Source organism: Protopterus annectens, chromosome 6.part0 (assembly GCF_019279795.1).
Source record: "Protopterus annectens isolate FY-2018-M chromosome 6.part0, PAN1.0, whole genome shotgun sequence".
Taxonomy (NCBI): domain Eukaryota; kingdom Metazoa; phylum Chordata; order Ceratodontiformes; family Protopteridae; genus Protopterus; species Protopterus annectens.
The window spans coordinates 954,352,200-954,378,801 of record NC_056737.1 but is presented as its reverse complement, the minus strand read 5'-3'; positions in this window follow the sequence as shown (position 1 = coordinate 954,378,801).

Sequence of the window (26,602 nt, the reverse complement as noted above, 5' to 3'; positions counted from 1 at the left end):
GTGACATATACTCATATAAAAAGATAGATAGATAGATAGATAGATAGATAGATAGATAGATAGATAGATAGATAGATAGATAGATAATTGATATGGATACAGATATCAGAAATAGAAATATTTATACAAATATTTTTTGGTTAGCCTGAAGTACATTCATCCAAAGACTGTTTTCCAGGCAAGAGTGGAGTCAGACTCAAAACAAGATTGCAGAACGTGCAGTAATACATAATTAAGGATAAGATGTCATGCATGGAAAAAGTAATGGTACACTAACAATCCTATTTGTTAATGAGTTAAGTCTACTGAACACAAACAGCCCCTATCAGGAGTGACCAGGGAACAATGTCTGGTTAAGTAACTTGCTCAAGGTCACACAGCAGGCAAACAAGAGCTGTTGGAATCAAACTGTAAACCATAAGAGATGCAGCTCCCAAATTCATAATACAATTATCAGATATGTAAATACCCTTCAGTAGCTGACAGAATCACAACGTTAAAATTGTTGGAATAAATATGTAAAACTGTATATTTTCTAAGATCGCCCATTGGAATTCACAATAATGACTTTTGCAGATAATTCTCAGGAGTGTCTGTACAATTTAATGCAATACAAAGGAGCAGACGCATGAGACAAATGCCCCTTTTGCATACTGTGTACTATTGGCTCTTGTACATGCATCAGTTTATTGAATCTGTTCTGCATGCTCTGTATTGGTATGTTTTTTATAAATGGGTATCAGAGTAAATTGCCATATTCAATTTGTATTTTTATTACATATATGAATGCAGTGTTTAGCAGATTCTGCTCTCTAGATTTAATAAATTTCAGACGATTAGTTGTTTAACAACATAGTAAATATGGTGGTTAAATGTTATTGTCTACCAATATTCCTACTTGCTTAAATAGTTAAACACTTTCTTTCTCCTTGCTATTTATATTGTATTTAAGTGATGTCTCAAGCATACCAAAACACACATATTTAGTCCTATTGCGTGCATAACTATTTTGTTTTTCTTTGCCAATATGGCCAGATGTTGTAGGCATTCCTGACTTAATAACTAGCAATTCATTCGTAGAGAGGCACATGGACTTCTTCACTGATTTGTCCCCTTTTGTGTTCATTAAACTGTAAAGCTAGAAGACATGTGTGTCTAATGCCCACAGCATTTCTGCATTGTTTCTTCCAGTTTTTTGTGTCTGAGGGTTGCTAGTGTTGTGTTTTCTCCCTACAGAAACTTTATAACAAAATGGCAACAGCTGCTGTCGTTCTTGTTTTTTTTTTTTTTTTTAATAAACAGACAAGTCTACCTGCCAAGGTGCCTTACTTTGCTACCTTAGGGAGAGAAGAAGTCTAACACCGTCCATTAAGTCAGGGTACATGGTTTGATAAAGTTGCCCAGATGGGACTCTCTAGCAGTATTGTCCCTTGCCTCACTTAATGCAAGTGGTATGAGCATCTCACCTTGCTGTTCAGTATCTCCTTTGGCTCCCTTAAGGCAGCCATCTGACTGCTTATAAATGCAGTGCTATCACCTCTGACAGCCCTTTACTTTTTCCTTGTGAAATAAAAAAAAAATTGTCATAAGCCTCAGCTTTCCATCCATGTGGGCATCATCTCGTACTTTTGTCCAAGCATCCCAGGTTTAACTCACTACAAAGCATTTTATGAGGACTGCCATCTTCAAAATGGAACTTCATGTTTGCAAAAAGGTTTTCCAAACTTATTCACACTGATTAATCTCTGCCTGTATGTAACATCACAGGCCATGACCTGTGCATCAATTACACATTTGAATACACCATCCTTAGAGCATGTCATAGGATTCGACAGAATCTAACAACTAATTTGAAAAGCAACTGATGCTACAAAAGGAAACTATTTTCAACTATCAGGAGTCCAGTGCCAACATGGAGTATCATCCACAAGTGAATAGGCAGTTAAGCAAAGGGCAGAATAAAGACAGGCAATGTAACATGAATGTCCATAGTAGGGGGTGATGTAGCAGTCCAGAGTGTGGGGGCACAAATCCAAACATTCCTACTGGAAAAACAAGAACACCACTGGAAGGACTATTTGTTGTAAATTTCTTTTGTGGTCAGTGGTGAAAACATATTGCCTACTTGCTGTATAGTAAGGATAAAATGATGAAATGCAGTTATAGTTATTTTCATTTTGTGTTTACATTGTCTTTGTCAGTAAATTAGTAACATATTCCATATGAAAATGATTATATAAAAAGGCACATGGGTTGTTGAGTTTAACTGCCAGATCATATGTGCCTACCTCCTATGTTTACCCTGTTCATTCACTTTTATTATTTAGTTAAGAAATCTTTGAACTTTACCTTGGCCTGCACCCTCTGACTACCTCTGTGTTCTCAGAATGACATCATTTCCATGTAATTGGTTTAATTTCATACGTCTGATGTACAGTATGTCTAGTTAAGGCACTATATTTCTTAGCATCAGTGTTATTATGCATGCATCAGTTTTATTCTAAGTTGTCTGTATTATGTTCCCTACTTATTGACTAGATACTTTGTTTAGTTTTTTTTTTTGCAGGGATGCAATATATTGGACTTGCATTTGACTTCAATGTGGTGCCATTTTAGCATGTTTCTACAGTGACTCAGTGCTTGAGTCCTAATTCAATGTAGTACTGAATTGCTATTATCTAGTATCTCCTTCTTTATTACCATAGTATGTGAAATGGACAATACCAGAAATATTTGGTGGCAGGACTCAGGTACATACTACAGTACATCACCAGATGTGTCCAACCAGAGAAGTTATACCTTCAGGAATACAAGCACACATTTGACATTGATCACCAAGAAAACTATTACTAGAAGTCACCAACAGCAATAACAGCATTGGAGACTCACTATACAGCAGTACAGTGGCTACAAAATGGAACACCCTTCCCACTAGCATACAAAGCTCAAAATCTAAAGCCTCCTTTAAAAACCACATCAGGCAATATCTGATACAAAACTGGCTGTGCTAGAGCACTCACGCTAGGCACACTCACTATGCCCTATTTACTTTACTAAATTCCCATTCTCACTCACATATACTATTTTCTAAGGTGAATAATATTACTTTTTAGCCAAGCTATTTACTTGTACTATCGCTGTTCTAATCACAACTGGATACTGTGTAATTGTGTAACGATTCGTATTACTAATAAATGTTTATTTTCCTATATTGTGCGGTCTTCATACTACTGTAAAAATAGTCTAATGTATCTATGTATGTATTGGGATGCTGTAAAAGTACTCTACCCAAATGTATCAGTATTTCTCTCTGTTTGGAGCTTTTCTCCTCGAGCCTCTGCTGAAAAAGGCTCATTGGTCCAGTCAGACATCCCTAGTCAACAAATGTAAAAATAAAAAAATAAAAATATGTGTCTCCATATGTGTAAGCCATCTCAGTCATGGTTTGGGAGTTTAGCGTGGGGATCATCCTCCACAAATCCATTGTGTAACCAGTATCAACCACAACCCCAGACATATAGTTAGGATGTAACAAAGGGAGTGACTGCCCCTGGTGCAGACTGTTAGGGGATGTCATTGCCAATGCTGATTGGGTAGAAGTACATTGCCAGCATTCATTCATTTAAACAGCTACAGGTAAGTGGCTGGTTAAATAAACAAAGGGGTGTGTGAGTAAGTATAAGTGTGGTGGCTGGGTGGCTCTGTAACAATAAAAAGGAATCATCTGATGTTCTTTGCTATTGTTCAGAGGAGCTCAGGACCTTAAGATTTTTAAATCAACTTTGGGTTGAGAGACTGCCTATGGCTCCAATTGAGGTAACTATGGCTCTGTGCAACACACAACAATGGATACCATTTAATGTGGCCTACCATCTACTTGTCCTATATACTGTGAATGTGTGCACCTTCCATCTTGATAAACCTATGGGAAGACACTCCACATGTAAGATTAGTAAATATTACATGTGTACCATATGAAGAATCATAGCAATTGTTTGTGCAATGCATGGACGCATTGTATATAATACAGAAACATATTGTATATAATACACAGTTTACTGCACATAACTTGATAGCTGATGGAGTGGAAACCCTTTGGAGTTAAATAACAGATACCCTATGGAGTTGGTGAGGCTATGATGGTGATATGCACATTTGCATACGTGTGTGTGTGTGTGTGTGTGTGTGTGTGTGTGTGTGTGTGTGTGTGTGTGTGTGTGTGTGTGTGTGTGTGTGTGTGCAATCAATGGCTTCCAAGATCTCAAGGAAATGACTGTGTTATAAAATGACTGCATAGTATTGTTTCTCTCCCTTGATGTCTGAAAAACATATATCCTCTTTCATCTCCTGAATCATCATGTAAAGGAATCAGTCGAGGATCTGCAAGGCTGATACCATCAAAATGCCTAGTGTGTTTCCTGTCAGATGCTGAATGATTCTTGAAACAGTGATAACTAATGGTGTACTTTCCTTTGAATTCACAAGGATGGACAGTCCATGCATCACTGCTCATTCGATTTATGGATAATACATGTCTATTAACACTCATGTGGTCATTCTATCAATAGACTAGAGTCAGCAATAGCCTGGTCATAAAATGATGTTATGTTAGGTATTGGAAGGCCTATTTCTGCCACTGATGGTGATGATGCACAATGTTGCCGTCACTAGTTCTAAGAGTGTCCACCGACTCCTATTCTTCACAAATAAATTATTGTAAATCTAGCTTCTGTACACCAAAGATTCATGGTATACAGTAAGGATGAATGCCACTATGTAGAGCACCTGATTTATGCATCGCTGAAATGCTATGACATGTTTAATTTCACTATTTGCATTCTTAATGAGACTCATTTGCATGTAGGCCCTCATTTGCATTGCTGCACTCAGCCAGTTGTATACTATTCACACCACACTATGGCTCCCATAGCATAAAAATACTGTGTCTTTGAATTGTCTCATCTTTGCCTGTTGCTGTTTTTTCAGCTAATTTGCTTAAAGCTATAAACTAAATGTTTCTGAATACCATCTTTATATTTTTCTTTCGTTTTGCCTTCTGCCATGCTAGCTTCTGAGAAGGGTCCATGATGGATTGGTTTATCTACCAACAGGTTAAGAATAAATCCATTAGTTAATAAAGAGAACAATTTTCTATTATCCCATCTTCTTCCTCTTTTTTCATTTGTTCCCAAGAAACCCAGTTATGGCGCAGACGTTTACCCAAATACAGATATTAGGGCTTCCAACATCCTTATTTTCATGTCTTTAATGGAGTAAAGATGTAAATTCTTAGCAGTTTATTTTATTCAAGACAGCTTTCTGTGTAGACTATTCAAAATATACATTTTTCATATTTCACTGAGTATGTACTCAAATAAGAAATTATTTCCCTCAAGCTATCATAAAGATAAATCTAATTTAAAGAAAAAGTACATTACGTTAAATTGCAGAATGGTGATGATGAGTTCATTAACAATTAAAAGATACAGAATTAATATTCTTAACATCTTATTTCTAATTTAGTCTAGCATTTTTCTCTACTTTGATATCTATTGTGAGGGACTGACTTCTGACAGTGTGATAGTTTATTTTGGTAAGGCAAATGTCAGTCATAACCATAAAAGATTGACATCAGTTGTTAAGTTCAAAGCAGGAACTTTAACGTTAAAAATATTTAGATGTAAAGCATCTAGATATTTATAGAAAGGAATGAAATACATACACTCTCTTTAGCTAAATGCCTATTATATGTATAAGGGAGGAATCAAGGAAGCTATAATCTTTAGTTTAATGTACTCATAATGCATCAAAGAAATTAAATTATGACTGGTTTCATGCCACAATATATACAGATGGAAAAATATCGAACCAAATAACTTAGCAATGGAACCTAAAAACACTTTTTACTCAGTTTAGCAGAAATCATTTTAAAATTTATTGGATTTTATTACCTTTCTGTAACATGAAATAAATAAAGCTGCAATTATAGAGTACAATAAAACAATTGAAACTGTATAGTACTCAATGACAATTTTCAAAAAAATGTATCTGTCTATCTATCTATATATATATATATATATATATATATATATATATATATATATATATATCTCCATATAATATTTAAAAGTCTACATCAAAAAATCTTTGTAGACATGAGACTTTAAAGCAGCAATGTTACTTGCACTGATTATCAGATGAATCTAAATACATAAGTAAATGGTTAGTCTGTCACTTTACATCAGGCATTATTCATTAAGCAGTTAATAGTACTCCTCATTTGTATCAGGCACCCTAATAAATGGTTTACAATGACACTACAATAACACTACAATAGCACTACAATGAAACCACTTTGGTCTGAGCAGCTGGACAAAGCACACCAAAAGCTTTTCAGTGAAAGTTACTGATATCAGAAAGTAGCAGAATGCAGAATAATGCGCTGATTTATTTTATTGTTGTAGAGTACTTAATTTACAATTATACAGACACATGAGAAAGGTAAAGACCCTGACACTGAGGTTATGATTTTTGAGTGTGGAGTCTTCCTTTGTAATGAAATGTTTTTGTCTGAACTCCCGGTGTCACAACAAGAGGCACCAGATTTTTTAATTCATTCCTTCTAAGATTTTTGTTGAACATTTATCAGCAAAATGAATCCTTTTTTAAAATATAAGTAAGTTTTCTTTAGGCTTAAATATGTTAATATTATACAATGTTTAACGGGGAGGAATCTTCTGGATTTTTTTTTGTACCATTTCTGAAACCCTAGGTTATAATTACAGACTAGAGCCTTATAAAATTAAAGATGTCTAAAAAGAAAGTAAAAAAAATAATAATAATGATATTTGATAGAAAAAGAGGGATAAAGTATGAATTTAATTATAAAAGTAATGAATAGACATTTCACAACAATCTACATGCAAAGAAGCCAAATGATTTAATTTAAATTAGTTGAATTTAATGTATTAATAAGAAAAATGAAATTGCAGACCTTTCTTAAGCCATAGTATAGGACGTACAGACAAAGGTAAATGTAGAATGCCAGGAAAGAAACACTCCAAAGAGATACATTTTTTGAAATGTAAGAAATGTTTACAGATTTATAAATCATGAGATCTTTCAGGTCACATTTTCATCCAAACACCATTGGTGAGTAGGCTAAATGTCTTATTTTAAAGGGAACTAATCACATTTTTAACAGTATAGCCCTGCAGGGCCCAAACGTTTTATGTATCAAGATAAATATTTGACATCAGCAGAATGTTACCTGAGTCGCTTAATTTTGAAATAGTTAATCCTAACAATTGTAAAGCCATGCTTCAGGTCAGCCAGGTCATCATGTTTAAGATTATGTACATGGCAAAAAAAATACCTCCACATAATGTCAAGTGTCATCCCTTAATATGACAAAATGCCATCCAGGAAAATGTAATTTAGTAACATCACTAGGTATCGTTTTGGCATGGAAAACATATTGTGCATAAGGCTTTTTCTTTATGAGAAGGCAAATATCAGTGTTGGTCTTCTTTAAAATATGCCTTAGCCTTTCAAGTAATGTTCTTAAAAACATTATCTACAATTCCATAACTTTACATAAAAAGCAGGATAAACTTAATGAAATTAGAGAACAAGGAAACTTGTCCCAGTCATGGTATCCAGCATAAAAATTCAGACCAACAGCAATATTCCTATGCAAATAAAAGTACTTAATCATATCCAAAGTTTAGAAACCAATTAAAGACCCACCTTCTCTCATGAAGTAAATGCCATTGCCTCTTATCCAACCATATCACCTAACGTGAGATACATGACTCTCTATTTCTCCTGCTAGTAACTGACCGTCATATGATGCATTCTATTGCACCAGTCTAGACTTCTGACTCACGTTATCTATTGCTTAACATAACTTCTACTTTCAACCACTCACAAACTCTAACATTCTTCAATTCACTCAACTATCCAATCATTTCCATTTAAACAACACACATTTGTAATTATCGCACAGACACCTCAATTTTTATTTGGGATGCATCTTGATATATTGTAAATAATATTTATTGCAATTGTATATACACTTTACATTTTTTAGCTGATGATGTTTTGCAGATCTATGCAAGGCTAGCCACTTATGGTATAAACCTTGACTTTAAATAATTGTAACTGTTGAAATGACACCTTACATCATGTGCAAAATGGGAAAAAGGGGTTGTGAATGGATGAAAAGAATGATATTTTGGAATAGTTTGATATTATATATAGATATAGATTAATTTGATAGTTTTGAATCCCTCCACTAAGCACCTACAGCCTCCCCTCTCTGGTCCAGCGGTCCGGGCTGCCCTTCTTGCATGCTGTACTTTAGCCCTGGGTCCTCCCTCCCTGCATTTAAGTACAAAGAAATACCTCTGACTAATTCCTGAAGACACCTTGAATCCCAACTGCTTGCCTGGCACATTGGAAACTTCCATTAATGGAGACCCCCTTACAGGATTTGAGCTAACTACTTTAGCCCTGGGTCCTCCTTCCCTGCATTTAAGTACAAAGGAATACCTCTGACTAATTCCTGAAGACACCTTGAATCCCAACTGCTTGCCTGGCACATTGGAAACTTCCATTAAAGGAGACCCCCTTACAGGATTTGAGCTAACTACTTTAGCCCTGGGTCCTCTCTCCCTGCATTTAAGTACAAAGGAATACCTCTGACTAATTTCTGAAGACACCTTGAATCCCAACTGCTTGCCTGGCACATTGCAAACTTCCATTAAAGTAGACCCCCTTACAGGATTTGAGCTAATGTATGTGCTTAAAATAAAGAACTTAATTACTGTATACTTGCTGTGCTATTTGTTTAGTCAGGCACCTGACCACCTTGTGTGTGCTACAGCAGCCCTCTGCAGACTGGTCTACCCCTTCCCCCTTCTAATTTCTCCCCTACCTTGAATTTAATTCTACCTCTCCCTAACATAGAACTTACTTAAACCTACTACGGGTTTGGTCTTTCCCTGCTACTTATTACAATTTCCACCACTAGGTGGCAGCCTCGGCCTACACAACCCCCAGTTTCTCAGTACATTCCCAACTGGTTTTGAGTTTTTCCACTAAGAGCTGGCTGAGATCTAACATCATTAAACTGTAAATATCTTCTTTCAACTTGCACAATCCCTCTTGAAAAGCTAACCTACTCTACCTTGCCTGACACTTGTAGTACAAATCTTTCTACTTTAGCTTGTAAACTACACCCTGCTGACTGATACTTTTTTCTGCGGCACTCACCTTCTTTGGCTCTTCTGCTCCGTTTGCCCAACAGGCTCACTCCGCTCCCCTACCCTACTCCCAAATTCCACCTACCCCCAGTACTCTTAGCTATGTTCTCGCCTTACCACACCCTCTCAGCTTAATCAGCCAATCCTCATCTTCTCCTCATTACCCCTCCCTCACATAACCCTCCCACATACACTCCTACAGTTGCACCCCTCCCTCATACTTATACTTTCCCCCATCTTCTCTAATTCCCAATATAACTCCAAACGTTATTACACACTCCCTTAATTCCCCTAATACCTCTATTAATTTACAACACATTAGCCCCAGTCATAACATTCAGTTTCCTTTATAATCCATACTTCTCTCTCTTTCTCACCTCTGACATGTTCTCCTTACAATGTCAAATCCTCCATAACCCCTACCTCCTACTTCTGTTACTAATTCCCTTATACCAAGCCACTTCTTATACCTCGCATGCCTGTCCAATTCTACCAACAAAAACAACCTCTAAACTTACTCTCCTGTACCCTCACTCTTTCTTTCATTTCCACTTCATCTCCCCTTCCTTCATTCAATCCAACCTTCTGCACCTTTTCCATCCTAAAATCCTCTCCACCAAAGCCAAAATAGTGTCACCAACTCCAATTTATAATCTTTCCAAACCTACTCCCTGCAAGCCAAAATGACTAAAGAATGTCTCCTTTAACAAACTATTCCTAGCAGGTGACATCCACCCCAACCCTGGTCCCTTAACCTGTAACAACAACATCAACCCCATAACTATTTCCACCTCTGATAATACCCTAAAGATCTTCACAATAAGCGCTCAGTCTTAGCAGTAAATCTCACCAATTCCACACTTGGCTAAGCCATAACTAACCTGACATCCTAGCCATCTCTGAAACCTGGCTCAAACCCTCCATCTCTGATTCAGAAATGCTGCCCCCTGGATTTCATATTCTCAGAAATGGCCTTGTAAGTAAAAAAGGTGGTGGCACCACCTTAGTCTATTCTAATCTGCTCACCCTAATACCCCTCCAAATTCCTATACCCCAATTCAAGAACACTGAACTAACTGCTGGACTACTAAAACTAAACAAGCACAAAAACATTTGCTTCATTGCCCTCTATATCCCTCCTTGTAATAATATACCAATACTTGAAGAAATTCTCCTATGGGCTTCCACAAAACTTAACTATGAGACTTACATCTTAGGAGATGTAAATATTGATTGGAACAAACTCAACATCCCCTCTCCTTCCCTATCTATCAACCTCTACAATTTCACTCAGACTATTCTGTCTATTACCTGACCTAACAAAATGAATCCCCCTGGATCCACCTTAGACTGGATCCTAGTCTCTAACCCTAATAAAATAACCAAATCCGGCACAATTTCTGATACCATTAGTGACCATCTACCAGCCTTCATTCATTGCTTCACTAGCGCTTCTCCACACCAACATCAATATATCCTTACTCACAACCTTTGCATCTTCAACCCTACTACTTTCTCAAATATATTCAAACAAATGAACTGGCATATTCTTAACACCCTTCTCCTCGATAAAGCTATAGACCACTTCAACTCTGTCTTCCTTGAAAGTTTAAACTCCATAGCCCCCCTTAGAAATAAAAGAATCAAAACTAACACAGTTCTCTGGCTCTCCAAAGAGACCAAACAAATAATGCACCAATGGGGACAAACTGTGGAAACTTCACCAAAATAACAATTTACCCAATACCTTGCTTCAATATAAACAGCTCTGTAATCTCTCAAAAAAGCCAATCAACAAGGACAAAAAAAACCTACTATACTAAGCTCCAGTCTAATAACTATAATACTCCAAAACAATTCTGGAAGACAGTAAACTCGCTTCTCCATCCAGGCTCAAAAACCAATCCATGTCCCAACCAAAGTAAAACTGACCATCAACTGGGTTCTGAAGTCAATTCCCTTTTCACTGAAACCATTTCTTCCCTCACAAAATCTTTTCCCAACAATAACCCAGCTACCCTTCACCCTCCCCCCTCAAACCCTCCAAATATCCTTCCACCTCTATTCAAGCTTAAATCCATCTACACAACTTTCATAAAAAAAATTCCTACCCAAACTTAAGCCCTGCTCTAATGCACCCGACAACATTCTCTCATCCTACCTAAAACATGCCGCAGATGGCATTGCTCTCCCAATCAATACCATTATAAACAGATCAATAAAAGAATCCTATGTCCCCAAACTCTGGCGCTCGGCCTTCATTCTCCCACTCCATAAGGGAGGAAAAAATACCAACATCTCAAATTTCCGCCCTATTGCCTTACTCTCCCCTATTTCTAAAATCCTTGAAAAGTGCATCCACCTCCAACGTATGCCATTCCTGACCCAAAACAATCTCCATACACCTACTCAGCATGGCGTCTGCCCCGGCCACAGCACCATGACTGCCCTAATTTGTTTCTTAGATACTGTCAACCAAGTCCGTGATTCAGGACAGCTAGTTTCTACTGTTCTTCTTGATCTGTCCAAGGCATTTGAGACTATCTCCCATAACCATCTGCTCTGTCATTTCTCAAACCTTCACATCTCCCCTAAAACTATCCTGGTTCTCCAGCTATCTATCAGAAAGATATCAAGCTGTCAAATGGAAAAACTCCACCTCTTCCTTCTTTCCCACCCCCACTGGTGTCCCACAGGGATCCATCCTCAGACCTATGCTATTCAACATACGTGGATGACTCAACCCTAGTCTGGTCTGCCTCTAACCTCTCTGAATTGCTATCTAAAACCCAAACTGCCTTCTCAAAAACTGAAAACTGGATGCACCAAAACCACCTCTCTCTTAATGCAAGCAAATCCAAAATTCTACTATTCCCACCCACTAAGAACTATTCCTTCAATAAAAATGACTTCAAAATCCGTAGCCAAACCAACACCCCTATAGAAGTCATCCCCTCTGCTAAACTGCTTGGTATAATAGTTGATGAACACCGAAAGTTCAATATACATGTACAACAGAACATTAAAAAGACACACCAAATGCTAGGTATGCTGTATAGGAACAATCACTTTCTCTCCAACTCAACAAGGCAAACTCTAGCATCTACTTTTCTCCTTTCTTCCTCACTATATGTTGCTCCTCTCCTAACCAACCTGTCCTCCTCTACTACCTCAAATCCTTCCTTACTATATGGTGCTCCTCTCCTAACCAACCTGTCCTCCTCCATTTCCTCCAAATTAGAAAGCTGCTACAATAAAATCTCTAAATTTGCCTCCATATCCAAAAATTCCACTCACCACTTCCACACCCTACAATCCCTGAACTGGCTAGAACTACCAAACCTCCTATATTACTTACAGCTCTCTATAGCACATACACTCATATTCCAACCTACAAAATGCCCTGCTCTAAATAATATCCTTCCCCCTATATTCCCAACAGAACCCTTAGATCTGAACATCAGAACTTAATAGCTATCCATAAACCCAAACATCCTGCTGGCCAACTGCTCCTCTCCTATGCTCTAGGCAAAAAATGGAATTCCCTTCCTCAATCACTAAGAAGCACCCCAAATTATGACAATTTCAAAGCCCAGCTTTTCATACACCTATTTACTAAACGGAAATGCCCCTGCCTCCTCCCTACTTAAGCTCTGATTACCTTAAGCCTTGAGTCTCCCCCTTCCAGAACATAATCCCTCCTTACTTAAGCTTCGATCACTTCAAGCTATAAGAGTCTCCCCCTACTGACACATAATCCCTATATAGCTCCCTCAGACATATTCTTTCATCTCTATCAAATCTCCCTGCACTCTCTTGTGGCTTTATTCCTCTCCTTACTTCTTCCACTCCTACAGCTAATATTTGCCCAACAAAACTTGTAAATATTGTAAATATAGAGTACTCCTTTCTACTCTAATATATGAATGTAAAGCATATCCACAATTTCTCAAATTCCTGTAATTTCTCAATACATATCAAATATCTGTACAACATCAACACTCAGTTTCAATAAATTTCTGCTAACGTATACTCACTGAAAAAGCTTAATTTCATCAGTTCCACAGAATTGTTTCTGGTACTAGGTTGTACCTCTTGTAATCATATTTGTAAACTGCTAATGCATTCTCAGACCTTGCTTGTATTTCTTGTAAATCCTGTATGTAAACTGTTTTTTTAATGCATTCTCAGAGCTTTTCTCCCTGGGTCTCCACTGAAAATGGGCCATGTTGACCCAGTAGACTTCCCCGGTAATCATACTGGAAATAAATAAATAAATAATATTTTGCAGCTGTGTATTTACATTGTATGTTTGCTTTCTGTCTTAGCAAATGCAATTCTGACTTTCTTGCATTCCAAGGCTTAGTCTGAAATTGATCATTTGTGATCAGTGCTTTACCTTGGTAAACACATTTTAAATAAATAAATAAATAAACAAATATTACTGCCTGGCTCTTATAATGCATCATGGCTAAGCTACTGGAGTGTTGGTAAAATGCATGACCGTGATTCATGAAAGCCTAAACTTTGCACTAAGCTCTTGTGCACGAAGTGCAGTAATGGGAGAGCTCTTTGCTTCTCAGGAAACAGCTCTGCATGTTGAAAACAAGGATTAGCAGCCAAATATGCTAATGAGAGAATAAAGAGCTGAATTACATGCCAATGAGCAAATAAACATGGCAGAACACTTCAAGAAAGTATAAAAGGAGCATCTACATGTCACACTTCCTTTAGCCCTGAATTCTATGACTTCTTGCAATACAGTCACAAAGACACTTTGAAAATGTTAGTGGTTTATGCAGCTATTATGAATCTGTATGTGCAACAGGTTCTAATACAAGGTGCTGCTGCTAGATCTTGACCTAGAAGGAGTAGAATGTGTAGACCACATTTGACCTACCATGGACTTCATGAGATAGAAATAATAGACTTCTGGACAGGGGATAACGATACCATAGTACAAACAGAAAATATCTAATGTCCTCATATGAGGCCTGGTGGAAACCATGGATAACCCATCCCAGTGGAAATCAAGGTATGTATAACATTACATAAACTAGGCACAGGGACTTTTCAGACACCCACAGAGGCCACAGTGGAAGTGTCACAGGCATCAAACTCAAAATTATTCCACCAGTTTCACAATGCAATGCTTCAACATGTAGGGTAGCAAATCTGGTTTCCGTGCATCGCAGAGGACAGTGTCAACTTGCAAGATTTCTATGCCATTACACATTTTCCTGACATTCTGGTGGCCACAGACTGCACTCATAATGAAATAAAAGCCCCACTTGGTAAACAGGGAAGGATGCACATAAACAGGAGAGGATACCAATTTTTCAACTGGCACATAGTCTGTAATGAAGAAGGTATTTATAATGAGTATGCAATTAACCTTGTCAGTTTCCATAAGTCCCACATATGGCACTCCTATGACCTGTACCAAAGGTTTTCTAGGGATGACTTCCAACAAGGATATGCAGTGAGGGATACAGGGTATACACTGGAACCTTTGGTCATGACTCCCATGACAAACTCACGCAACACCACTGAGCAAGGTTACAACAATGCACCCACTCAGACCAGAAGTGTCACATGTTTTTGGCCTGCTGACATCACATTTCAGATGTTTAGATACATCTGATGGTATCCTGCAGAATGACCAAGCCATCTCTGCTAAAATACTGACAGTTTGTGCCATATTACATAATATTATTGTCAGGAAACAGTCGCAGTAGGGAGACCCAGGACAAGGACCACAGTTCCCAGCACCACATCCAGGACCACCTGACACAAATGTGGAGTAATATAAAGAGCCAGTAGCTGAAGATAATTGTGGCAGACAGAGGCAACAAACTATACCATAACCCTAGCTAAGTGGCAGTAAATAGCTCATATCCTCACCACCTAAGTGAAGAACAAAAAAATCAGCCTAGCACATAGAAACAGTGGATGCTGTAACTGATTGTTCCACTGTATTTGTATTAACAAAGTCCACGAATCTCTGTGCTTGTGCACTAGTGGTGGTATAGGCTTTCCAGTCTATAGCTAGATAGTTTAGATCGCCTAGAAAAATAATATTGAGTTTAATATTTATTTTTTGATTTGTATTTAACATTTTTTTACCGGGAAAGTCTGACCTGGAACAAAACCAATTTATCAGCGGAGGCCCAGGGAAAAACACTCCAGATGCATGTATTTGAGATATGGGAGGAAACTGGAGCACTCGGAGAAAACCCACACAAACATAGGGAGGACATGCAGACTCCACACAGAAGACACTCCAGCCGAGACTTGAACCAGAGAGCCTCTAGCTGTGAGGGACAATGCTACTGCTGCACCACTGTGCAGTAATACTGCGTGACTAGTTCCTGTAGATAGGGTTTGTGGCTTTCTTTGGTCATAGACAGACAATAAAGAAGCTCTACTGCATTATGCTGCTTTAGTAGCCTTCATGTGAGTTTCTTCTGGATGAAGACTGAGACATCTCCAACTTTTTCCCCTCCTGCGCAGTAGCTGGTCTAAACATGTGGAAGGCATTATAGCCCTGCACAGTCATATTGCCCTGTGCTGAAAATCCTCTAGGGTAAGAAGCGCTTTTAGGGAGTGGAATATTAGTTGGTAATTGAATTTCAATGCCAGATGCGCCTATGCAAACAAAACTGAATATTATAGCGGTATGATAAGAATTAAACAGAAGATGCCAAGTTAAATATAGCAGATTATGAGCCGTTCGTAAATGCTAACTGCATTATTATGTGTTTGACACATGGATGCCAAGATATTCACCATGAGAGCAAAGCTCAAACGTTGACTTGCCATCCACGTAGAGAACATATAGTATTAGGTTAGTATTGGTGAAATGATCATAACTCTTTATAGTGCCTGGAGCTGTATCTGTTCCATGTACAGCAAGTTACAGTAAAAATGAGAAAAAAAGATGTGTTTTACTGTCTTTCAAGGCCATAAAACACTCAGTGAGCACTTTCTGAAAGGTAATGTAACACTATCTCTGGTATTTACACTCACCTGCCTCTCAACTGTCCAGATTTTCACAGAATGTCCAGATTTTTGCCTCATATGCTGTCTGTGTTTCTTATAAAGTCTGTGTTTTTTAGACAAACTACTGATGACTGATGACGTTAAATAATGACATACTTTTAGGATTCAGACTTAATATCTGTCAGAAAATAAGGCAAACACACATTCTGTTACTTTAGTAACTTTCAAAGTTTAGAACATGAAGTCAGGGTCATGTTACAGATGGACAGAGGCAGAAACAAATATTTTATTCTGCTGCTCTCTTTGCTGGTCAGTACTCGGAGATTTTACAGCCTAGCCCAAGACCCAACCTTAAAATCTTTAGCAGGGGGTTCTTAAGGTTTGGTCTCCCGCTACATGTCTGCTAACTGATTTGCCTTTTTCTGAATACCTGAGCATAATCAGTCAGTGTGCTCAGCGCAATACAAAACTATTATGTCTACACCACTTTTATAATATATATATATATATATATATATATATATATATATATATATATATATATATATATATGTATATATACATACATACATATATATATATATATATATACAGATACATATATATATATATATATATATATATACATATATATATATATATATATATATATATATATATATATATATATATATGCTTTACTATTAAAATTTCAAGTTGAGATATACCCATATGAAAACTTTGAAGTACAGATGTTTGACTTTTCATATGGGTGAACATCTCAATGTTTGAAAGATTATATTAGTGAATGCAGTGTGCATTCACTAATATAAGTTTGAAGAATTGTACAGAGATCACGGTACAGTGCGGTTAGGGAAATTCATCCCTTTCCTCACTGTAGTGCGATCTCAGAGTTGGAATATATAGTTAGCAAGGAGGTGCAGGGGGCTTGCGCCTCTGCAAAAATGGGATGTTCATTATAGGAGTTTACGTGAGCTCCTATACAGGTATCACGTGATCCATTTGAAAACAATGTCAAATCTGCTGAATTCGATCAGTGGATTCAACATTGTGAATCATTCTATTTTTCAGAGACCACTCACAACAATGACATCATTGAACACGTGCTGCCAGACATGGTCACTGAAGGGCTTGTCAGCTAAGATTTTACATGATCTAAAGAGACAAGTTCCTCATTCTCAGCATCTGCGAATGCAGGTTTATGTGGGATGGTTGGTTTACGTACCACAAACCTGTAGTGAAGTAAAAAAATATCATACAACAAAACAGGGACTCTCTGTTTACAAGCTAATCTAACACTTGGCAGAAACAAAATAATTATGCAAGCATCATCATTTAAAAATGTTAATAATGGTCTATATGAATGTAAACATCTAACTAACATCTCTAAAATCCACTATATCTCCCCCAATGTGAATAACACAACTTCATAAGAGGGAAAAACTTATGTCAGGAATATAGAACAGTTTAGTAAATGTCACTTTAACCTATAATAAGCACCTCAAGTCAGACATGTGACAAAATCCTCAGGAAATATTTCCAGAAAACAATTAAATAAAAGTCAAGGTTCATGGAAATAACAAATGTCAAACCTTTGTTACCAAAAGAACATTACAAACAATAGACAACAGTCATTTATGTTAAAAAAAGCAAAACCTCATACAATAATCTATCCCTTCCCATGGCAATTCTATCTATGAGATTCAATAAGCACCAAACTCCCTGCAAGAACAGTGTAGGTGCTCTTGCATGGAGTCTGGCTGCCGAGCGATCCAGTAAACTCCGAAACTGCCGTGCACTAGCCTGCCTACACTGTTCTTGCACGGAAAACCATGCAGAATGCTAATTACCTCATTTGCTGGTGAAAACCATGCAAATGAGGTGAATTGGTGATTCAGCAAGCAGGCAGGTATCCATGCAAGCACAGTGTTAGTTGCAGAAATGTGTTCGGTTACTAACCGAACACATTTCTGCAAATAACAAAATGGAGGCATGACAGCTCAAATAAAAGCATGTATTAAAATCTGTAGGCATGCCAATGGCCAAGTATATTGCCACTGGTATGGAAAAGTGTTAAAATTTTACAACATTTAACTTTTTTTGGCTGATCTCGGACATTTAAGCATAAGGCAGCAGTGCGCAAATGTGAAGGTGCTGAAAATATAAAAAGAATGGTGAAAAGTCAATTTTAAGTGAAATCTGCATTTTGCCATTATAATGTAGGGCATGCATAATCAAAACAATACCAGAGAACAGTGGTTGTCAAGGAGAAAGGGTCCATGTTAATGCAGTAACTGTGGACTAAGGCAGTGGGGTATGCAAATGAGGGGAAATTTATTGAATCACAAAATATTCTAAGTCCACACACTGCACCTAACCATGTAGGAGCTAGAACATGATCGACTAGGCAGGAGGCGCAACTAACATGAAAAGGGTGTGTGTCATGCTTGCTGTAAGCACACTGAAGCTCTACAGCCTGTGTTTGCACTTAGCTAAGCACAGCTAAGCGAGGGGGTGTGTCTCAGGTTGTATAGCTTTGTGTACATTGCCTAAACGGGTGTGCGGGGTGCTCACCGGGTCTTAACAAAAAAAAAAAAAGAAAGAAAACAGGAAATGGCAGCATTGTGAACATATAAGCAAGGGGCTGTGTCCGAGGCTGTATACTCTTGTTTACCTTGCCTAAATGGGTGTGAGCAGTGTGCACTGGGACTTAACCAAAAAAATGTGCCAAAAAAGAAAATGGGAAATGGCAGCACTGTTGAAATTTGGGCACTGTGCTTGCACGGCACGCCTCGGGCCTTAAAATGGGAGGAAATGACAAGTGGAACAAGAAAATGAAACAAAGGAAAATAGCAGAATACAGCCAGTTAAATGCAAGTAATATAGCTGCCAGGTGGAAAGTATCATACTCAGCCAATCACATAGGCAGCATCTGCAGCACACCACTATAAATTGTGCAAACACCTTTCAGACTGTTTTTTCACACAAACTCTGCACCATAGGTGTACACATATGGGGAAATTTGAACTGACAACACTAGCAAAAAATGTTAGGGGCTGCTGTCGCATTGATCTATCAGTATATGCTAGAGGCTGAGGGTGGTGAGGAGAATAATACTGATGACTGCCTCAGAACAAAGAGGAGGAGAAGAGTGTTCAGACTCAGGTAACCTACCAGGGACTACATGCTCTGGAAATAGTAGAGCACTACAGGGTGGAGAGGAACATACTTCAGCAAATCATTGAGCTGTGCAGACCCTGCCTCATACCCAGAGCCAACAGAGGGGAACCCATCCAAGTGGATACCAAGGTATGTGTAGCTGTAAGAATACTAGCTACAGGTACTTTCCAAAGACCATCTGAGGATATCATGGGGGTCTCACAGGTATCTGCATCCAGGATACTCCCCCAGTTCCTGGATGCCATGCAACCACTTGCCTGCTGAGCACATTATATTTCCCGACACCTGTGAGGAGAGGACTGGCAATATGCATCTCTTCCACCGAGTAGCAGGTAGTAGGTACTGGATGCCATAAACTGCACACACATCCACAACAAAGGACCACCCAGTGACTGGGGTAGGGTCTACTTAAACCGCAAGGGGTTCCACTCCATTAACTGTCAGGTTGTGTGTGATGCCCAGGGCATTATCATGAATGCATGTGCTGACAGCCCTGGACGCTATCATGACTCCCACATCTGGCATTCATCACAGCTGTACCAGGCATTTGCCAGTGGGGACATCCCATATGGCCATCTGGTGGGGGACGCTTGCTGTGCACTGGAGCAGTGGCTGATGACACCCATCAGAAATGCACACACACCCACACAGGAATGCCATAATGAGGCACACATACAAACCAGAATCATTATAGAGCATGTGTTTGGGATGCTCAAGTCACGGTTCGACTGCCTTGACATATCCGGTGGAGCCTTGCAGTATTCTCCAGCCACATGTGCACACATGTTCATAGTATGTGCCATGTACACAATATGATCCTGTGGAAACAGCTGCAGCAGGAACAAAATGGGAAAGGGCCACACAGCCCCCCACCATTGCCGGGGTCTCCACAGGCACACAGGGACTCGGAGAAAAAACATCCTGAGCCTGCCCCTGTAGGCAGATGGAGGCATGCCCAGTATGCCCTGGCCTTGGCAAAGCGGCAATACATAGCACATACACTGACACTGTAGGGACTGAGGCACTGATATATCTCTCCGTCTCACTGCCAAACATCACACCACCTATACCTTACCATGTATAGGCAGTGAACTGCATGCATCTGACATAGTCAACCCTCAAGCACTGTCCTCAAAACTGCCTCAGACACAAGGTAAGTCAGTCTTCTTAACAATAAATGAATGGAGTAGAATGTTCATATAGCATATCTATGGTATTGATGCAAGCATGCAAGGGAATGGGGTGGCTTACTGGGATAGCAGCAGACAACTGACAGCTATGTAGGACAGCAGGAAGTTTATGCCCAGTACTGGCTTACCCACACTATGCAGTACCACCCTGTTTACAAATGCCACTGCAGTATATGTGGTGAGCCAAATAACTGGGGGGTCATAGGTCACATGCATGGATGTCAAAGTGGGGTTCCCATACTCACCCCCAGCCTCACCCAGCAGATCAGCTGTAGAAAACCACACAAAAATGTCTGGCAAAGGCCCCCAAATGGCAACATCCATGAAATTCCCACCTACAGACTTCCACAGTGATATCACAGCAGGTCTGTCAGTGGCAGTATGGCTCTGAAAGGTAAGAAGTCTGAAACTTAAAATGTTTATGCCAGACCAATCTGACCTGTGGTCAATACTGTTATGCCTGTAGTCTCTCTGCTAAATGGGACCAAATTGTTAAGTAAATATCAGTGCAGTCTGTGCAAATGTGTATTGTGTACAGATGTGTCACTCCCACCCCCACCCATAGTCCCATAGAAATGCAGTAACATGTGCCTAGCCTTAAGCAGCATCCAGCTGTCAACTAGAGTGATGGCGTAACATGAACATAAAGCAAATGTCAGTAACATCCAGTCAACTTACTGGTGCCATCCTAGGGGTGTCCACTGCCTGGCAGCCTGGGAACATATGATCATCAGAATGCACTGCCTTGCTACAGATGACCTGTATCTGTCACACCTGGCCTACAGGCCTCTGGCAAATGCCCGTGCCTCACCCACAGTGCCCTTTTAGTGAGTGTCATGTGGTCCATAACACCAACATAACACAGTCTACAAAATGTAAAGAAAGGCTATGCTGCTAACTGCTAGGAGCAAACCTGCCAGCCTCAGAGAGAAAGAAATTTGGACGAAACCATGAATAATGGGGTGATAAAGGTCCAAAGAGAAGGACACATTTGAAATACTGCTCTAATAATGTTAGAAAGTTGATGGAATGATTGTATTAGCATGGAAGGTCTGAAGGGCATGAAGTCTAAAACTGCAATGCCAACTGTCAGTAATATCTGACTTCAACCCTGAGTGACTTGCAAAACACTTTTTTCTTGAAAACCTCACTCGTTTGGGTAACCAACCAGATATATGCATCATGAATCTGGACATTCTGTGAAACTCTGTACAGTCGCCAGGCAAGGCTAGGAGTCTAAATATGGGAATGCACTCATTGCAGGCAGTCTTAACTCTGGAAGATGGTGACATGTCTGCACCTACAGAACCCTGACCCACAGCCATGGGGAGTAACTCATTCTTCCCTGATCACTGATCCTATGCAACATCCTGACTCCTAAATGTGGCCAGCCAAGCCAAATGAGGTGGGCCATACATATATGTGAGACACACACACACACACACACACACACAACTCCCGGCTGGTCAAACAGTCTGACACACACAAGACCTTCCAAGTGCAGTCAACCTGGAAGAAGACCCCTATGCAAAGTACTGGTAGCTATAGGCCAACATATCTGATCCAGGATCCCCCCCACATATCTTATCCCCTATAAATATATCTGGCATCTGCCTGTCACCCTGATCCTGCCTGATTTATATTACCCAATGGTGGACTGGAAATCAAACCATGCCAGAACAGAAATGCACAGAAATTCCACCACTGCAAAATATTACCAAGGTGCTGGACCCTTTCCACAGCTCCAGCAGACAATTGGTTGTAGACATACGTCTCAACAGGCTGAATTGTGCAAGAATGCCTAGCATTTGGCCCATAATATTGGTGTGTGCATCATCCATCCTGTATTCCTCTGGTAATCACTGTGATGATCTGAGGAGGTGTGTCATGAGGTACTGAAACAATGCATAACAGTGCCAAACATCATAATTGTCAGATGTCTGCTAAAACAAACCATGTAGCCCTAGCAATGCATACATTAGTAAGAGAAATAGTCACAATCACCATATGGCCCATTGTCTCCCTATTTTGCTAGGCTATCTCCAAATATCCTGCACCAACAGGATGAGAGGTATGGCTATAGCACAAAAAACTCTGGACTGGAGTACAATAATCCCTGGAATTGAGTCCCACATTTCATATAGAAGGTCACACATGGCATGCTCATACACTTAGAGAGTTATAAGTAGGATCTAGGAATTAACAGGCCTTTCCCACCCAGTGCACTTTCCATGGCCCTACTTTACAGTTCTGCAGATATCAGTCACCTTAGAAGTCCCTTTCATCAGGCCTCTGCCCTATAAGCTTTGTGGCACATGTGATAACTGCATAACACTATAGTATAAATAACTAGTTAGGAAGGGGTTCTCATCTCAGTTGTGCCAAATGTTTTAAGTGTGGTGTGTTAATGAGTTCCAGATTTTGTGCTCATTCAAACCCAGTTCACTACCCATTGCCCTACTTTAGCAGTCCTGCAGATGTCAGTCACCTTAGAAGTCCCTTTCATCAGGCCTCAGGCCTATAGGTTCTGTGGTGTGATAACTATGTAACACTATAATACAAATAACTAGTTAGGTAGGAGTTCTAATCTCAGACCTGACAAATGCAAAAGTGTGTGTGTTTATATGCTAAAGAGTTTGGGTCCATTCACACCCAGTACACTTCCCATTGCCCTACTTTAGGCGTCCTGCAGATATCAGTCACCCTAAAAGTCCCTTTCATCAGGACTCAGCCCTATAACCTCTGTGGTGCATGTGATAACTGTGTAACACTATAGTACAAATAACTAGTTAGATAGGAGTTTTAATCTCAGTCCTGGCAAATGCAAAAATGTGTGTATGTTTATAAGTTAAAGATTTTGGGTCCATTCACACCAAGTACACTTCCCATTGCCCTACTTTAGCAGTCCTGCAGATATCAGTCACCTTAGAAGTCCTTTTCATCAGGCTTTAGCCCTATAAACTCTGTTACATGTGTGATAACTGCTTAACACTATAATACAAATAACTACTTAGTTATCTCAGTCCTGGCAAATGTAAAAGTGTGTGTGTGTGTGTGTGTGTGTGTGTGTGTGTGTGTGTGTGTGTGTGTGTGTGTGTGTGTGTGTGTGTGTGTGTGTTTATAAGTTAAAGATTTTGGGTCTAGTCACACCCAGTAGACTTCCCATTGCCCTACTTTAACAGTCCTGCAGATATCAGTCACCTTAGAAGTCCCTTTCGTCAAACCTCAGCCTATAAGCTCTGCGGCGCGTGCAATAACTACATAGCACTATATTTATAAGTAACTAGTTAGGTAAGAGTTTTAATCTCAGTTCTGGTAAATGTGTGCATATGTGCAGTTTAAAGTATTTTGTGGCCTCTCTCACCCAGTACATCACCTATTGCCATACTTTATAAGGCCTGGTGCTGTTCCTCATCTTAGAAGTACCTTTGAACAGCCTTCACCTTATAAGCTCCCTGGCTTGTGCAGTAAATGTGTAACACTGTAGTAGCAATAAATAGATAAGTAGGGGGTTCTAATCTCAGTCCTGGCAAGTGTGTGTGTGTGTGTGTGTGTGTGTGTGTGTGTGTGTGTGTGTGTGTGTGTGTGTGTGTGTGTGTGTTGGAACAGTACCCTGTCTGTGGGTGGAGGGGTTGTTGTGTTTGTGTGAGAGCCATAGCCATTGGGGGTGGATTTTGCTATATTTTGCTGATGCCCATCCAGTACATGTCCCAGTGTCCACATTACAAGGCCCACAGTTGTCATCCAATGTAGAGGGACATGTAGACACTCTGCAGTCCTATAAGCATTGTGCCATGTGCAATAACTATGTGACAGTATGGAACAGATAACAAGATAGGCAGTCCATCTAATTCTTGGATATCACTCCCCACTCAGGAAACATTCACAAACACACTCAGGTAGGCAGCAACCCCTACATCAGTAGGTGGCCTGAAAACTGGCTGACAGATAGAACCCACAGTGTGAAAGCAGCAGATCCCATGTCAGACTGCTGAACAGTCACAAGTGGAGTCTCACAGGCTGTAGACATGGGTCCCCATATGTCTGGGATCCACACCTCTGAGGATCAGCCCACTATGAAGGCATCCTGGCTGACAATGTTTGCAGATGACTACAAGGTGGGTGCTGTTATTACCCTCCCACGTGAGGTTGACATCCTTCACAAAAGCCTCTCTGAGACCAAATACTGTTTTCAGAACCCTGGACATAAGCTCAATGCCAGATGATGTGCCGCCATCTCCTTTGGATATGCCATGGTTCCCATAAAGTAATACATTGATGGTAGTCCATTGAACACTGTTATTGATATAATAGAACTGGGAACACAAGTTGACAGTGAGCTCTCTGTTGACCACCACAGTGCCACTGTCTTCTGAAAGTCCTTCCATGTGTCACTTCTCCTGAATAAGGGTGTTGAATTTGGGAAGTAAAAGGACAGTGTTTCCATGTACTCTCCCCTTAGTAGGCCAATCAATGTGTACTATGGCCCAATTGCCATTTACCCCACTGGACACCTGCAACAACAGGAGAGGCTGCAAATGTACCTCACAAAGAGGATCTTAGCTAGTACACACTTGCCCCATATGGACAGACTCCAAAAACTCCAGAGACTCACTGTCTCATATTGTTTACTAAGGTGTGATCTCTGCCTGGCATACACAGCCATGTCTGATCCAACCCTGTTAGGAATGCTACATCCAAAAAAACAATCTGTCCACACAATATACCCCAGATACCTCAACCCCATCCTCACAATCAACAGGACATGCTGGAGGGACAGGTTCACAACCCACAGACTGGCCATGCTATGGAATAGACATCACATACATGTTAAGAAGAGCACATCATTGACCCTCTTCAAGAGAAATCTGGAGGACTGGATGGGGAATAGAATACCCACCCTGGGGATCACTCCAGTGACAATACTCTGTAGACACACTGAGGAGTATTGTCAGGTGGCATGATGCCAGTGTATTCCCATGGGCTAGCCTTGTGATAACTGCATAACACTATAATACAAATAACTACATAGCTAGGGGTTCTAATATGAGTCCTGTCAAATGTGTCAGTGTATTATTGTGTGTAAGTGTGTATATGTGTAGGTTACAGGATTTTGTGGCCTCTCTCATCCAGTACTATTACCCATTGCCATAATTTGCAAGGCCTGGTGATGTCCCTCACCTTAGAAGTACCTGTGGACAAGTGTCACCCCATACCCTCCATGACACGTGTGATAAATGCGTAACAATGTAGTAACAATAAATAGATAGGTAGGGGTTCTAATCTCAGTCCTGGCAAATGTGTGTGAGAGAAGAGTATCTTGTGCGTGTGTGTTTATGTGAGAATGACATCCATTGGATAGCCATGGTTGCATATCTTATGCCATGGTACTCACAGTGCACATTCCTAGGTCTACTGTATGAGGTCCGCTGTTCACATCAACCATAGTGGTATCTGTAGACAGTCTTCAGCCCTATAAGCCCCGTGCAACAGTATGGAATAGAATGGTATGGTTAACACAAACACAAAAAAGGAGAAAACACTGTGTTTAAAAATCGACCAAACCAATGACGAAAAACACAGTCAGCAGCCGAAATCCTTGCTTTGAAGTTCTCTTTATTAAAACAGAAGACTGATACATGGATTAAGCACTTTCATCCCCTAAAACCGGAACTTCATCAGAATCAACTCACTAACAAGACTTCATAAATTTCTACCATCCCAATTAATTACATCACAGTATGAATAACAAGATAGTAGATAGGTTGGTTTGCTAATGTCAGTACTGGCAAGTGTGTAAGTGTGTGTGTGTGTGTGTGTGTGTGTGTGTGTGTGTGTGTGTGTGTGTGTGTGTGTGTGTGTGTGTGTGTGTGTGTGTGCACAGCAGTGCTTTTGAGTGTGTAGACTTGTATGTGACACTATTATAAGTACTCTCACACACAGCACACCCACCATTACCATACC